At 43.4% G+C, this 17,988-nt stretch overlaps 1 long non-coding RNA gene across 2 annotated transcripts; it reads right to left on the bottom strand.

Moving 5' to 3' along the window:
* Positions 1–338: 338 nt before the first annotated feature.
* On the bottom strand, positions 339–16,528 carry LOC116069319. Of its 2 annotated transcripts, none has more exons than XR_004109977.1 (3): positions 16,071–16,528; positions 15,640–15,796; positions 339–620 (listed from the first exon to the last, which is right to left on the bottom strand). It is a non-coding gene; the product is annotated as an uncharacterized LOC116069319 (long non-coding RNA). The 2 variants fall into 2 exon arrangements; XR_004109978.1 differs by having other exon boundaries at positions 339–617.
* Positions 16,529–17,988: the final 1,460 nt, after the last annotated feature.

Genomic DNA, 17,988 nt, shown 5'->3' with positions numbered 1-17,988 from the left:
CACTACGTAGACCAGACCGACCTTGAACTGACAGACATCCATCTGCCTCTGCCTGGGATAAAAGGCATGTACCAGCATGCCTGGCTAACGTTCCAGAATTTTGTTAACCATAATGTTTATAAATTTTTGTGTCTACCTGAAATCTTACAGCTAATAAATGACAGTTGCAACTAATCCATAAACCACACACACTCACACACAATCCAAGCTAACCAAACCTGAGTGTATTATTCAAATTGCATTGTAAGTGAAATTACTCATGCGTTACACTTTTAGATCATGTATTTAAATTGTATGTGTACCAGGCCTCTCTGGAGGAACAAAACCAATAGACTAAATCTATATGTAGGAGATTTATTAGAATGACTTATAGACTGTGGTCTGGCAATGGCTGACAGTGAAAGGTCCAAGAAGCCAGAAGTTGTTCAGTCCACAAGGCTGGATGTCCCAGATGGTTTTCAGTATATGCAGAATCCTGAAGAAGTAGGCTCTAATAGCAGTGAAGTAATTTCTAGGAAGAGCGAGAGCAAGCAAGCAAAGAGAACAAGTATTCTTCTTTCATGTCCCTGTTTAAGGCTTCCAGAAGAAGGTGTAGCCCATATTAAAAATGGATCATCCTGCTTCAAAAAGAAAACAGGGTTAAAAGTGGGTCTTCAGCCGGACTGTGGTGGCACACGCCTTTAATCCCAGCACTCGGGAGGCAGAGGCAGGTGGATTTCTGAGTTTGAGGCCAACCTGGTCTACAGAGTGAGTTCCAGGACAGCCAGGGCTACATGAAGAAAAACCTTGTCTCGAAAAACCAAAAAAAAACAAAAACAAAAACAAAAAAAACAAAAAGTGGGTCTTCCACTTTAAATGATTTAATTAAGGAAAAAAAAAATCCCTCACAGGTGTACCCAGCTACTTGGGTTTTAAAGTTAATTTCAGATGTAGTCAAGTTGACAACCAAGAATAGTCTTCGAATCACGTGTGGTTTGTTCTTTTTTTTGTTTTGTTTTGTTTTGTTTGTTTGTTTGTTTTTTCTGAGACAGGGTTTCTCTGTGTAGCCCTGGCTGTCCTGGAACTCACTCTGTAGACCAGGCTGGCCTCAAACTCAAAAATCCACCTGCCTCTACCTCCAAAGTGCTGGGATCAAAGGCGTGCACCACCACTGCCTGGTTTGGTATTTCTTTTAAAAGACAATCATGTTGTAAAATAGATTGTACTTATATAAAAGTTGCATATTTATTCAAGAAATGTTGACTATGCAAGCATTGAGTTTAGTAGTCAAACTGGGCAGTTGAAATGTGGTTGTGGTGGTTTGAAAAGGTTTGGCCCTCGGAAACTCATGTGTTTACATGCTTGGCCCAGGGAATGCACTATTAGGAGGCATGGCTTTGTTGGAGTGAGTGTGGCCTTGTTGGAATGGGTGTGGCCTTGTTGGAGGAAGTCTGTCAATACCAGTGTAGGCTTTGAGATCTCCTCCTCCTAGCTCCCTGGAGACAGTAATCTTGTTGCCTTTAGAACAATATGTAGAACACTAAGCTACAGAGAACCATTGTGCCTGCCTGAAGGCTGCCATGTTTCCCACCTTGATGGTAATGGACGAAACCTATAAGCCAGCCCCAATTGGATGTAGTCCTTTACAAGAGTTGCCTTGGTCATCGTGTGTCTTCACAGCAATGAAAACCCCAAGACAGTGGTCTTTGCTTTCAGAACATTTAGTGTAGACAAAAAACAAACAAAATAGAAGATAATCATAAAACTTGCTCATGGAGCATAATCACCTTAACCATGAAGGAGTGAGGAAAGCCTGTGAAGGTAGCATTAGAGTAGTTGAACAGGAAGTATTGATTAGGCAGAAGAAGGGAGTGGCTCAGGCAGAAAGAACTTTGGGAGAACAATTACAAGTATCCTATTACAGGATCTTAAGGCAGGAATGAGGATGAGGCTGATAGGGCAGCTTACAAAGAAAGTCAGTCTTCCTCTTTTAGGCAAAGGAGCCACTAGAAAATATAAAGGAGAATTCGAATAGATGTTTTTCACGTTAATCAGACATGTCTATGGCACGGTATAAATGAAGCCACACAATTTAGAAATTGAGTCACTGTGTTCATTTTTTTCTGTGACTCCATATATAATATATAATGTTTTATATATATATATACATATATATAGACAGTGATATAATACAAATAATATGTGTATAATGTATATTTACCATAATATATGTATAATACATATTATTATATATATAATGAAAACATTGCCAAGTGGGGGTAGTGGGCTGTGATAGGCAGCCTAGTCCCTGGTCAAGCCCAGGCTAAATCCCCAGTGACTCTTCAGGTAACCCCACAAGGAAGCCTGCAAGAAACAGTAGGCAGTTTTTGCCCCTGCTCCTGGGCTCCTGGGCTCCTGGGCTCCTGTCAAGTAGCTACAGCCCCCCCCCAAAGCCCCCTGTATAGATGTCTGTGGCCATCAGTCATGTAGCAGCAGCATCCCAAGCCCTCCCACATGCAGATAAGTTATCCCCAAGCTCTCAGACCAAGCCACTGGGAAGTACCTGAGGTCAGACCCTGACCCACCCGAAAACTGTATATAAGAATCCTATCTATTAAGAAGGAATAAAGGTGTGTGAGAACTCCTCCATTGTCGGAGAGCTTCCATCATAAGAGCTGTAACACTGCCAACTGGGAAGAAGTCTGTTCTCCTGCCTCACGTCCTGGCCTGCTCAGCCCAGTGCAGGGCAGATGGGTGCAGCAGGGTCTTGATACAACTGAGGTGACTGAGGTGGAGCCAGCTGCAGCAGGAGGCGGCGGAGACTACTCCCCCTCCCTGCTCGCACTCTCTCCCCTTTGCCTGAACCCTGGCACCCAGCCAGGCCAGAGATCTCCTTAGAAAGCAGCCAGTACACAGGCTCACAGTCAAGCATAGTGCCACACACCTTAAACCCTAGCACTCGGGAAGCAGAGGCAGACAGATCTCTGAATTTGAGGCTAACTTGGTCTACAAAGTGAGTTCCAGGACTGCCAGGGGTATGTACAGACCCAGTCTGTCTTAGTCAGGCTTTCTATTCCTGCACAAACATCATGACCAAGACACAAGTTGGGAAGGAAAGGGTTTATCCAGCTTATACTTCTACATGGCTGTTCATCACAAAGGAAGTCAGGACTGGAACTCAAGCAGGGCAGGTACCTGGAGGCAGGAGCTGATGCAGAGGCCATGGAGGGAATGCTGCTTCCTGGATTGCTTCCCCTGGCTTGCTCAGCTTGCTTTCTTATAGAACACAGGACTACCAGCCCAGGGATGGCACCACCTTCAATGGGCTGGACTCTCACCCTTGATCACTAATTGGGATCTCATAGAGGCATTTCCTCAAGGGAGGCTCCTTTCTCTCTGATAACTCCAGCTTGAGTCAAGTTGACACGCAAAACCAGCCAGTACACAGTCTCAAAAAAAACCAAAACTGAAAACAAACAAGGAATAAAAATGTTGACAAACAGAAACTGCAGAATTCATTTGGCAACACCCTGCTTAAGGAAAATTATCTTAGGTCCCCAAGAGAAAAATTTAAAAACCCACTAGATAACCATTCTACTAAGCTGACTACAGTTTTTAAAAGTAGGTAATAGGAGTGTTGGAAAGCACATGGAGAAGGTAGAGCTCTGTTGTGATTTGTGAGAACTTAAAATGGATAGTCACCACGGGAAGCTCGGCAGATTCTCAGATTCAAACATACCTCAGCACCTACTGAAAGTAGATAAAAATCAGTGTCCATAAAAACACAAGCAAGGCATGGTGGCACATGCCTTTAATTCCAGCACTCAGGAGGCAGAGACATTTCTGTGGGTTCAAGTCCAGCTTGGACTACATAACAAGTTTAAGGTCAGCCAAGACTACATAATGAGACCCTGTCTCAGATAGATAGATAGATAGATAGATAGATAGATAGATAGATAGATAGATAGATAGATAGATGGTGGATGGATGGGTAGGTGGGTGGATAGATGGGTAGATAGGTAGATAGATGATAGAAAGATATGTAATGTTTAAAGCTGCTTTATTTGTAATACCTACATCCCAAAACAGGAAACAATCCAAATGTACACTAACCATACATAAATATTAATATGGCATATCTAAGTGCCAATATGCAATTCATCAAATAATAAGGAATGAACAGTGATGCCAGCTGTGGTTATTGCCACCTGGAACCCCAAGCCTTCCATCTACTTTGTTCCCAGAAATAAGCACTCTGAGACTTTTTATATAGGAACAAACGCTAGGCCAGCAGCTCTTTTCCCTGGGAGCTCATGACTTACTCTATTCTAAGTCGTGACACATGCCTGGTTACCTGGTCTTCTGTTTCTTGTGACCAGAGTCTTGTCTTCTGTGTCTGGGGCAGGCGAATCCTTCTGTGCCTGACTCTATTCCCAGAAACCCACTCTCTGAACTCCCACCTCCCTGCCTCCTGCCTAAGCTAGTAGGCCAATAGCATTTTATTGACAGGTGATGCTCCCATACAGTACAAGAGATGCTCTCTACAACTAGCTATTAATACAACATGCATAAATCTGAAAAACATGCTAAGTGAAAGTGATCCGAAACAAAAACCTACTTTTGTATGATTCTATCTCCGTGACATTTCTAGGAGAAAGCAAACATGTAGAAGCAGACAGCAGAAGTGTGTCTGCCCCAGGGAATAGGTGGCAACAGGGATGGACTGGCTGCAGGGGCACAGTGACACACTTCTGGTCAACAGAAGGGTTCTAAAATTATATGGCAAGGTTGCATACCTTACCATAAGTTTACTAAAAATAACTTTTAGATGGATGAAATTTATGTTGCGTAAATCACACATCAATAAATCCGCTTCTTAGAAAGCCACTGACTTGTTTTTTTTAGGACACTGAACTCCAAATGGTCAAGGACAGCTTAGATTTAAGAACAAGAGCTGCAGAATGCAGGAATGAAAAGACAGCCATTATTATTTGAAAACAACAACAAAAATACAACATTTATTTCAAGGAGAGACAGTTAAAAGCGGGTGTCTCTTGAGTGTTAGTGGAATTGCTAACACGGCCCGAATTCGGCTGAGAATCTTGCTTCCATACATTGGGAAAATAACTTCCCATGTGTGTGTGTGCTCCCGTGTTCAATGCCTGTGCCTGTGTCACAGCGGGTGTGTGACAGAGGGCATACTGGCAGCCTCCACCTTCCACTGTGAGATAAGGGTCCATCCTTTGTTGTTTGTCATTATGTGAGCCAAGCCAGCTAACCCACATACTTTCCGTGACTCTACTGTCTCCAATTTCCATCCCACCATTAGAGTACTGGAATTACAGATTAGCACTATCCAGCCCAGCTTCACGTGGGTCCTGGGGATTGCATACACTTGTGTGGCAAGCGCTTTTACCTTGAGCCATTCCCATGAGCCCAGATAATTCTTATCTACTCTCTTTAGGTGTTTCCAGTTAAAGTAAATTTGAGGCATATATATTAATATTATATTGAGGGACTTGAGGTTACTTACAAGGACCCAGTTTTGATTCCCAGCACCCACATGATGGTTCACAAAATACTGTAACTTTAGTTCCTGGGTATCTGATGCCCTCTTCTGACCTCGGCTGGCACCAGGCACGTATTTACAACTTTGTCCTCTAATCTTATTAGTATGCCTAGTAGTTTGGCTGTAGTTAGAAATATCTTCACAAACAATGACATTTTCAGATATACTCTATTTAGAGTAAAAATCAATGCATGTATGAGGAGTTGAAGATTGGACTAATAAAGAAAAGCTGGGCGTGGTGGCGACCACTTTATAATCCCAGCTCTGTGTAGACCCAGCATGTTGGAAGTTAAGACAAGAGGACAGAGAACACAGTGACAACCTGGGCTACATGGTAAAGTCTCTGCCAGCCTGTCTAGCCTGCGTAACCGGACAACAATAAGAACAACAACGGCAACAACAAGTATCTTAGGTCTAGTAGGATTTTCCTGATGAAAGCAAAAAGTAAACAAGTGATGTCGAAAGCATCAAAAGTTCTAAATAGGCATTTGTCCGCAGCCAGGAGCTACATCAGTTGAGAGGAGCAGGGTTTAAAAAACAGATGTTAGAAAAATTCTTAGCTCAAGTAGACTTATGCTGTCCATGGTTCCCAGAAGTAGGAATGGTAAATATACAAATGACTTGAGAAAGAGAGAGAAAGGAAGATGGCAGCGGATGTGACCAGCTTGGCCTTAAACAGTCATAGTTAGTTAAGATATCATAAGGTTGGAATAATTGGGATAAAGCTTTTATCATAATTAATTGGCTCTGAAATTATTGTATCAGTATCTTGTAAATTGAGAATTTATTGATACATAAATCTGATTTGTTAATTATAAGCTTCAGGAGTTTTGCTTTATTTGGTTACTGGAATATGGGACCACCAATGTCGGAGAGAGAAGTAGCGGCTCCAGGGACTAGTGAGCCAGATGCTACAGTGTGGCTAGCTGGAGAGAGTTGTGGCTCCTGCCAGGGAGTTGGTGGATTGAGAGAAGCAGGAGTGCAGAGAGTTGGGGGTTCATTTTTAATATTTCGCGCAACAAAAAGTCATTCAAAGGATCCCATAAGCAATTTTCTACACACTGGCCCCAACCCTTGGGATAGGAACAGCAGGATTCTGCTTAGTAAGTCCTCAGCCTATCTCATCTCCACATTTGTTTGTTCCTGGAAGGCTGGGTCTCAGAGATCTTGGAAATAGAACAACTAATCCTAGAGTAAACAACAACAACAAAATGATGTATATGTTCAAGCCAAAGCCAGGCCTAGAGCTAAGGATTCTGTGCAATAGTATCAGGCTTGCTTTGTATAAAGAAGGCTCTAGATCAGTGGTCCTCAACCTGTGGGTCATGACTCCCACAGGGGTAGCATAGCAAATAGCCTGTATATTATTAGATATTTATGTTGTGATGCATAACAGTAGCAAAATTACAACTGTTTCAAAGAAATGATTTTATGGTTGGGGGTCGCCACACTATGAGGAACTGTATTTATTAAAAAGTTGCCAAATTGGGAAGGTTGCGCTAGATTCAATTAAAAACAAACAAACAAAAACCTCTATTCTCAAAATCTAAGAATAAATGCTAGTAGCAGCATTCCATATAAGCTTTAAGTGGCATGCACAATATTTATCCAAAAGAATTTGTATTTTTCAAGCCCTCCATTTATCAGCACCTCCGATGTGTTACAGTGCTACACAGAAGATTTTGGCTTCAGTTTCAGCGTCTAATGAAACTACGACGCAGATCTTCCCCTTAACTTCCTTCCCTCCACTCCCTGCTTTATCCCAGCCCTCAACTCTGACAGGCAGGCATTCCCTGGGAACCCAAGACCACTCCCAGCCAGGGAAGCAGGTAGGCTAACTGCAGGTCTAACCTCTCCTCTTCCTCATACAGCTCCTCCAAATCCAATACCCTTGTCTCATCCAGCACTCGGCAACAGATAGAACTCTGCATCTGTCCAAGCCTGAAACTTCTGCAGGTAGTCCCTGGGAACCCCCAGGGCTCTTCAGCCAGGGAAGCATGCAGGCCAACAGCATTGGCCTTTCTCTCCATTCTTCTAAATCCAGTGGCCTATTATCACCCCGAGCTTTGTAGCTAACTCCCTGCTATAACCTCTCCTCACACTCTGTCCCCATTCCAGGGGACTAAGCAGATTCTGATGGGATACCCTGCTTTCTTCCCTCCTGTGGACCATGTCATGCCCCTACCCCACCTAGCCTGTCCTGATTCCTAAGTGTCATCTCCCAATACATAGAAACGTTTTACCTAGAACCCGAGTGACCACACTTATCAGGATCCAAGAAGAATTTCCTATTAAGTAAACCACACACAGCCACGTCTCTCTCCTAAGAACCAGAGAGGCCAACAGAAACCGAGGAACAAAAAGCTGACCCAGTAAAGACAACCAGATAGCAGCACCGAGAACTGCAATTTTTCCGAACCAGTATGGAATTTCCCAAGCCCACAGTATAGAAACACAGTAACAGGACAATCTGTCTCCATTAGAGCCCAGCAACCTCAGGACCACTGCCTCAGCCCCGAGTATTGCAACCCAGCCAAAGCACAAGACAAAGACCTTACAGTCGCCTTTTATGGCTATGATAGAGGGCTGCAAAGAGCATACGAATGAATCCCTTAAAGATATGTATGAAAACATAAACAGTGGAAGGAAATGAATAAAACATTTCAAGAACCGAGGGTGGAAATAGAATAAAGAAAATCCAAACTGAGGGAAATCTGGAAATGAAAAATTTAGGAACTTGAACAGGAAATTCAGAGGCAATCCTCACCAACAGAATATGAGAGATGGGGGAGAGAACCTCAAACACTGAAGACACTATAGAAGAAATGGATGTATGAATACATCAGTCAAAGAAAGTGGTACACGTGTGTGTGTGTGTGTGTGTGTGTGTGTGTGTGTGTGTGTGTCCGTGCGCGCGCACGCACGGGTATTAGACCCCATCATCCAGGTACCTACCTGAGATGGTAAGCATCTCCATGCTCCCTACTAGATTCCTGTCCCAAAACAAAGGACCACACCGCACTGTCAATCATGTAATTCAGAACAGAGATCTTCGTGGTAATGATGTAGTTAGAGACCCTGAGGGTTCAGCCAATAAGCTTCCCTTCCCAGACACTCCTTCCTGCAAAAGGTATTTAATCTCCGGTCCATCCTGAGAAGGTGGTATGTACTCACTTTCCACACTGAGCAATCAATAAACAGTTTGGAACCAAGGACTGTCTTTTTCATCAAGAACAGCCATGGGGAGCATGGAGAAGGCCCTCAACCACAGAGCAGCACCGTCCAAGTCTCCCATAGAAGGTCCCTCTGTGCTCCCTGAAAACCACCTCTAAGCTAAGGACTTCCGCATATGAACTAAGCCCAAGTTCCCATTCCCTGGCCCTGGGCTCCATATCATCCGTCCTCAGACCACTGGCCCCCAACTCCATTTCCAACTCCATTTGGCCCAGCAGCACCTGGATGTCTAGGAGTTTGAGAGGCCATGGTCCCGGCCTCATCTTGGGCCCCTGGACCCCCAACCCTTTGTTCCCCACTCCTCTCTGAGGTTTTTCGGTGGTGACTGGATTCCCGGGAGTCAAGGAACCCCAGCTTCAGCCATCCACATCCTAGGCTGCATTTTCTACCCCCTGAGCAATGTCTCCTCGCTTCCCATAAAGCCCAGCAACCGACACAGGGTAAACGCAGTCTAGTGCTCTTTGTGTTTTGTCTCCCCTGAGGCACTTCCACACCCCAGCAGCGGGGCAGAACAAGAACCCACATGTATGTATGTATGTATGTATGTATGTATGTATGTATGTATATGTATGTATCCTGGCAAAAACATCCAGAAAATATGGGATGCTATGAGAAGACTATATTTAAGAATAATAGGGATAAAGGAAGAAAAAGAAACCCAGGTCAAGGGCACAGAAAATACTTTCAGAAAAATCATACAAGAAAAAATTTCCTAACCCAAAAAATAAGATGCCTATCAAGGTACAAGAAGTATATAGAACCACAAATTGACTGGACAATAAAAGAAAGTCCATAAAAAAGAACACTGTTGGAAAAGGTCAACAATCAATAAACGGGGCCCAAACAAACTGAAAACCTTCTACCCAGCAAAGGACATTGTCATTTGAACAAAACACCAGCCTTCTGAATGGTAAAAGATGACTAATATCCTAAAAGTTTAAAGGACTCAAAAAACTAGATTTAATATTTAATTAGATTTAATTAAATTTAATGAGATTAATAAGATTTAATAAGTACACTCCTAGCTGTCTTCAGATACACCAAAGGAGGGCATCGGATCCCATCACAGAGGGTTGTGAGCCACCCTGTGGTTACTGGGAATTGAACTCAGGACCTCTGGAAGAGCAGTCAGCGCTTTTAACTGCTAAGCCAACTAACTGGATCTCCCAGAGCTCCCAGGGAATAAACCACCAACCAAAGAGTACACATGGACGGACCCAAGGTTCCAACTGTATATGTAGCAGAGGTTGGCCTTATCTGAAATCAATGGGAGGGGAGGTCCTTGGTCCTGTGGAGGTTCAGTGCCCCAGATAGGGGAATGCTAGGACAGTGAGGCAGGAGTAAGTGGGTGAGCACCCTCATAGAGGCAGGGGGAGGGGGGATGGGATGGGAGGGTTGTGGAGGGGAAAATGGGAAGGGGGACAATATTTGAAATATAAATAAAATAACCAATAAAAAGATTTAACAAAACAATCTGATAAAAAAAAAAGTGAGGTAGAGTTATAAACTGACAATTCTCTAAAGAGGGAACTCAAACAGCTGGGAAACACTTTAAAGAAATATTTAACATCTCGAGCCATCAAGGAAATGGGATTCAAAACTTCTTTGAGATTCCATCTTACATCTGTCAGAATGGCTAAGATTGATAAAACAAGTGACGGCTCATGCTGATAAGGATGTGGAGTGAGAGGAACACTCATCCCTTGCTGGTGAGAGTACTTGTGAGCTTGTACAGCCACTGTGGAAATCAGTTCCATGGGAAGATGGAAACTGATCTACTCAAGATTCAGCTCTACCACTCTTGGGCATATACCCCAAACATGTTTCACTCAAATAAGGAGACGCCTCACCATCTTTGCTCACTACTACTTTAGTCATAAGAGTCAGAATAACCTAGATGTCCCTCAACAGAAGAATGGATAAAGAAAATGCAGCACATTTACACAATATAACTCAGTCATTAAAAGGATGAAGTCATGAATTTTGCAGGAAGGTGGATGGAACTAGAAAAAAAAATACTGAATGAGGCAACCCAGAACCAGAAAGACAAATATGGTATGTATTTGCTTATGTATGGATATTAGCTGTTAAGTCAATGATAAACAGGCTATAATCTGTAGAACTGCAGAGGCCGCATTATAGAGTGGGGGACTATAGGGGACAGATCTCATGAGGAAAGAAAAGTGGAATAGGTACTTATGGGTAGATGGGGCTGGATCAGGAGGATTAAGTGAGGAGGGGGAGGAGATGTAATACAGGCTGAGCCATTTGAGGGGTAGTATTTAAACCTACTACAATAGAAGCTTCTAAAATATATATACATATGAAGATGATCAAAATGAAATTCCTAAGTCCCACAAGGCTAGTAGAATCTAACAGATGTGCTGGGCAAGTAAGTGCAAGCAGACTAAGAAGAGTGAGTCTTCTTCTTCCAATGTCCTTATGTAGGTCTCCAACAGAAGGTGTGACCCAGATTAAAGGTGTGTACCACCACACCTGGATCTGGGACTTGTTTTGTCCCAGGCTGACTTTGAGCTCAGAGATCTCATTGTGTCGCAACCGGTCTCACCAGCAAGAACTACGCGGCAACAGGATTCTTCTCAGCAGCACTTTATTGGGAGCTCCTCTTGAAACTTGAAGCGAAGGACCCAGATACCCTGGAGCTGCTGGTTTATATAGCCGGACGAGACTGTCTGATTGGTGTACCGTGCAGATACCTCATTAACATACCCCGAGGGAGGGGGCGAGCAATGTGTTACTGTCTGATTAGTTCAGTGCAAACACCTAATTAGCATATCCCCATCGGGAAGGAGAGACACGTCACTGCTACAGCGCCTGCGCCAAGCAGCTGTCGACGTCAATGGTGTGGAAGTTGGCGCCATTTTGGATAGACGTTGGCCAGCGGCCAACATCATTGCCTTAGTCTCCTAGGATTAAAGGCAAGGACTACCTTGCCTGGGTCTAAGCTGAAAATTGCCACTATGCCTCAAGATCTCCATGCCAAGATCCAGGTCGGAAACTTGTGTCTTCCAGCCTCAAGATCTCGATCATAGGTGAGCTCTCCAATTCTGGATTGTACTTCATTCCAGCTATAGTCACACTGACATCACACCAACTAATATCTGATTTTACTTAAGCCCTATTCCACCAATATCCCACAATATTCCACCAAGAACCTGAGACTAAATAGCCCAGGGACTTAGTGCAAAACCAAAAAAAGAAAAAGAAAAAGAAAAAGAGAAAGAAGAAGAAAAAGAAAAGAAAAGAAAAGAAAAAATGAGCAATAGTAAGATAAAATGATTCTTAATGACAGTCAGTGTGCTCTGCTCTTAGACCAGTGCCTTGATCAGCCGTCATCAGAGAAGGCAGATGGGAACAAACACAGGGATCTACTGTCAGACAATCTACAGAGAGTCAGAGACCTTGAAACACTCAATCCTAATTTGTCTCTATCAAATCTCTCCCCTCAGGGCTCAGGGAACCCTCAAAAAACGAGGCAGAGAGAATTGAAGAGCCAGAGGGGATGGATAACCAAGAAATCAAAGCCCTCTAAATCTAAGTGAGTAAAGCTCATATGAACTCACAGAGACTGAAGCAGTGTGTACAGGGCCTGGGCAGGTCTGCACCAGGTCCTCTCCTTACGCATCGTGGTTTCCAGTTTAGGGATCTAATGGGATTCCAGAATGTGTGTGAGTGAGTGGATCTCTAATACCGGAGCCTTCTTCTGGACTCTTTTCCTCCTGTTTGTGTTTGTTTTGTCCAATTCCACTGTGTTGGCTCTATTCTGTTTTATTATTATCCCTTTACAAGCCTGCTGTTTTCTGAGTGACAAAAAAAAGAGGTGGAGCCAGATGGGAGAGGATGGGAGGAGCAACTATGAGGAGTAGATGGTGTGTGTGTGGGGGTGGGTGGGTGGGGGGAACTGTAGTTAGGATATGTTATGTGAAAAAAAATGTGTCTTCAATAAAAGAAAAATAAAACTAATTTTCTTTCATTGCCATGGCTGCCCACTAGGCTACCTGATGACCACTACAGCTTCCATGAGCACAGAATGTCACCAACCCCTTGAGCCTACAGGCCTCTAAATGACCCATTTTATGTCTAAACCGTGTAAGAAGGCATTGGACCCATTACCTTCAGACTTAGAAGAGAAGAGCAAGGCCTAAGGTTCATACAAATGATGGTGGTGGGCAGTTGGGACAGGACAGTTGAGGGCAAACTGCACATCGTGACACATGTATGAGAGGACACCGGATTTTATAAAAGGGCCCACACTACATACATTTAATAACAGAATGACACATATTATCGTTCACTTAGCAAAGGACAGTGTTTGCTTTGTACTATTTTAAGCCCTCAAAGTATTTAACTCAACCCTCATAAAAACACCTATGAAATAGATAAGCTGACTGCTGATATCTTTTTTAGAAATCATCTGAGGTGAAGAGCTAGCACTCTCGGGAGACCACCGCATTAGCCCGGCTTCAACTAAGAAAACAAAAGTCACTTTAAGTGTTTCAGAGAAGATAACAACCTGGTTTGTTAGTGGAACCATGACAAACGAACTGGAAGTGTCAAAGGCAAAGGGGGCGGAAGCTACTGTTATCCAGAGGTAACTTTTAATTACTGATGCTCATCGTTGATATTAATGTTGAGAGACAGTAGCCGCTCTCCTAGCAATAGGAAAAGGAAAATGAAAGACTGGTACCCAAACCCACAGATCTGGAGCTTCTGAGGTTAGTGGAACGGGTTGTGCCACCAGTCTGTCTCTAGTAGCTGCTTTTCAGGGAGCCAGCGGCCACTGGCTGAGGCAGGGTGAAAAAGCACAGCGCAGCTGGAACTGCTGGAGCCAGAAGACCCATTCTGCTTTTTATGTTTTTAATTCTCCTATCAGCAGAAGTGACCTGGAAATCAACTGAAAAGTGAGTCTGGGCCACCGGTAGTCTGAGGTATATGGAGTTCAAGACTGGGACAGAATTGATAAACAATAGCCAACACAAACTGACATGTAGCAGAACTTAAATCTCAAGCAACCGGACTCCCTGCTTGCAATTATGGTCACATGCTGCGACCCTGTGGCATGCTCAAACAACGGTGTTGCATAATCTTTACGTCTATGGCTGATGACCTGTGCCAGCTGGCAGCCAAGAAATTTCAAGAATTTATTTCATTAAATATTCTGCAAACGTTAAGTTTCTCCTTTGTGCCTGACAGTGATCCATTGGATATAGGATGAATGGAGCCTGAGACAAAACTGAAAACAGAACAGAACAAGAGAGCTCCAAGCTCCCTCTTCCAGATTGGCAAAATTCCCTGGGAAGGATTCCAGCTGGCTGTACTTGACTCATGTGCCCACACACTGAAACTGAGCATTTTAGCTGAGGGGCAGGTATTAGGTGAATAACCTCATGGAGACGCCCTTTAGAACCCCGAGACAGGGATTTTTAGTGCAGATAGTTTATCTAAGGGATTCAGGAAACACCAGTGGAAGGTGGGGAAGTCAGACAAAGCAGGGAAGGCAGTGAATAAAGGGTGTGCCATCAAGCCAGCTACCACTGCTAAGGACTTGAACATAATCTCATGGGAAAGTGCAAGGACGGTCATCAAATGGGAGCCTCAAAGTTACCCACCTCGGAGCCAAGATCTGTGTAACAAAACTTTTACTGGACAAAGGTTGCCAGCATGGGAAGTACTTCATTCTTTTTTTTTTTTTTTAAATGCTCTCACTTGGTGTAGTAGTACACACCTTTTCTTTTCTTTTCTTTCTTAAAGATTTACTTATTTATTATATGTAAGTACACTGTAGTTGTCTTCAGACACTTTTTTTCTACTCTCTCTAGTCCCTGCTCGCTCTGGCCCAAAGATTTATTTATTTAAGTACACTGTGGCTGTCTTCAGACACCCTGGAAGAGGGCGTCAGCTCTCATTACGGGTGGTTGTGAGTCACCATGTGGTTGCTGGGATTTGAACTCAGGACCTTCGGAAGAGCAGTCAGTGCTCTTAACCACTGAGCCATATCTCTAGCCCGAGATACGTCATTCTTAGACATTTCCAAATTGCCCTGACTGGAAAGTATGGAGCTGCTTTCTTTCACTTGGAAAAAAAAGCCCCCGGAGACAGAAAAGAACCCTGACGTAGAATAACCCAGACAGACCTGGGTAAAGAAGCACCAAGGTCTACGGGTTCCAGTTTATCAAAGACTTCCTCCACCTAAGAAAGCTTATAACATTCAAAAGGATTCAAACCTATGATGGGCTTTATAACGGAATTAGAGATACCTGATGTCCCTTGGTTTAGTGTTGATGAAGGGATTTTAAGGCTTAGGGAAATTGCAATGCTATAGTGGATACGTTGTGTAAAATATAATCCCCCACAATGGGAAGGTCTAGAAGATATGCCCTTCACCAGTTCTATAAGACGCAAACTGGTGAGAGGGGCACCAGCACATTTGAAGGGTTTTGTTCTTGCCCTTTTCCTTGTGCCAGACCTTAGGGTTGGAAATGCTGCTGCTCAATTAGATGAATTAAATTCAATGGGTGATTCATAGCTTTAAAAAAAGATATTTATTTACATGTATGTATGTTTTGCCTGCATGTTTCTGGTGCCCTCAGAGACTGGAAGAGAGCATCAGATCTCCCTGAAACTTAAGTTACACTATCATAAACCATCTTGTGGGTGCTGAGAATACAATTCAGGTCCTCTGGAAGAACAGTAAGTATTTTTAACTGCAGAGTCATCTTTCTAGCCCCTGATTTGTAACCCTTTAAAGAGCATTTTTTTCTTCTGTTGCCTAGCATAGCAACCCTAAGAAAAGTCATTTTACTGCTGGAGTACATTATTTCAAGATAATCACTCACCAGAAATCAGATGTAGCTGATCCGATGTGACTTTAAACCTTCCATGTTTGCCTTTGTCTGAACCGAGCACTCTTTCTCTCTCTGGTGGTACGTTAATGTTTGCAGCTTGCTAACGTCATGGTGCAAGTATGGCTTCAGTGCAGCCTCACAGGGTCTCCTTTGAAATTATCACGGACACCGCCATGAGATCATAACTTATAGTTCATGTGCCTAGAATCAGCACTAGGAGGACAGTACTTTAAGAACACGTCACCACACAGCCAGAATCCCAAGTGGGTCCCGGACTTTGAGGGCATAGAAGGTGACATTAGTCTCATTTCTGGAACATTCTTCCCAGAAAAGCCTTTGAGCTTATGGCAAGGGATGCAGGGTCACATCTTACTCTCTCCCTGAGCTGATGCATAACACCTTCCTTTTATCCCCGTTAATACCTTCAGCAAGGAGCAGTTCAGATGTGATGTCATAAGCTGTGTGTCACTTGCTTCCTAGACACATTTGAAAGCTGTCAGAAGGCACACATTCACTTTTGCACTGTTTCCTTTTGCTCCCAAGGCTTACTGTAAACACCCAAATTGGCAATGAGACCCATAGCGAACGTTTTAATACTTTGCAAATAAAGTAACCCATCGCTCTTACATTAGGCCTTCCTTAAAGCTTTAGGATGTGGACACGGAGCACTCAGCGCCTTTCCAGCAGTGTGACAAGGGGTGACTTCTTGTCTCACTAGCATCCCATGAAACCTCCTAACCTTCTAAGCTACTAGGCATGTTACTAAGTTCTAAAATAGCTTTCATATTTTCAAGCATAGTTATAGCAATAACTTCATTCCTCAGGCACACCTTTCTGGAGTAGCCCACTTCTGAATACTGGAAGCTAAGTACTCTGTAAACAAAACTATAAAGCTCAAAAATGTCACATCAAGCATTGGCTCTGCCCTGATGAGGATCCTGTGACATCACAATGGCAGGAGCCAATCCACAACAGGGAGCAAAGGCAAGGGAACAGGCCAGCAGGGTTCTTTTTCTAACATCACTGAAGAGAGAACTAACTTTCTCGGGGCAGTGTCCTGGTAGCCTCTCACTGGTCACCGTATGTTAAAGGTGCCACCAGGGGCTAACATTGTCACACTGGAGTCCAAACTTTTAATACATGAAGCCTGAGAGACAAACAAAATGGGAAACAGAGCACCTAATTTAATTTCAACTCCCCCTGCCCACGTTTTTTCAAGATACGGAGAACCTTTCTGAAATGTCCTGATTATTGACTCCACATAAATGAACATTAAAATTCTAAGTGACTTCGTTAGAGTCAATTATATGTTTATACTTGCTGTGACTGTAAAGTTATGTCAGAAAATCTAAAGGTAGATTATATAGAGGGTTGTCAGCACCATGGCACTAGGTCTTTGTTTAAGTTAAATTGGAGATCTTCAACATAAAGCAACATGTTTCATTATGGCATTGAAAAGATTGTTGAGAAGTTTCTCCTGAACCAAAACTACGCAGAAATACTGTGCTGAAATGTTTAAGAAGGCCTCATTTCAATGAACTGAATTATGGGTGAGAGGATGGGGTGATAAAGATTTGACAGCATGTAGACTTACCTAGAGGACAAAGCTGGGACAGATTAGATTAGGGTAGGCTCAGGATGTGCCTGTGAGGTGTTATCTACATTAGGTTAATTAAGATAGGAAGATCCACCTGTGAATGGTACCTTCTAGGGTCCTGAATGAAAAGGAGAAACTGAGCTGCACACAGGTATTCATGGTACTCTTCTACCTGACTGCAGATACAATGCATTGAGCATCCTCTGGATCAAGCTCCCCTCACGCATTTCCTCTCTAACAGTAAGTCCAAACAAACCATTGCTTCTGACTTCCTTACTGTTCTGCCAGGAAGGGATGGTGATCAATCTTGACCTGGCGACTCATATAAATGAAAGCATTTAACTGGGGCTTCCTCCGTTTCAGAGGCTTAGTCCATTTATCATGGCGGCATGCATGCAGGCGTGGTGCTGAAGAAGTAGTTGAAGACTTTACATTCTGATCCATAGGCAGCAGGCAGAGAGAGACTCTGGGCCTGGTGTGGGCTTTTGAAACCTCAAAGCTGACTCCTAGTGACACACCTCTTCCGACAAGGCCACACCTTCTAATCCTTTCCAAAGAGTTTGGGGACTAAGCCTGTGAATAGATGACCCTGTGGAGGCCATTTTCATTCAAACCACCACATCTTTCTTCAGGGACTTTGGTCAGTTATTTTTGTTACAGCGGTGAGGACAGAAACTGACACATCGGGATACTCCAAAAATTCTTAATTTGGATCCTTTAGTTTTCCCCCCTCCCTTCATTTT

This window comes from Mastomys coucha, unplaced genomic scaffold (assembly GCF_008632895.1).
Source record: "Mastomys coucha isolate ucsf_1 unplaced genomic scaffold, UCSF_Mcou_1 pScaffold22, whole genome shotgun sequence".
Classification (NCBI taxonomy): domain Eukaryota; kingdom Metazoa; phylum Chordata; class Mammalia; order Rodentia; family Muridae; genus Mastomys; species Mastomys coucha.
This window is presented reverse-complemented; position numbering and strand designations above follow the sequence as displayed.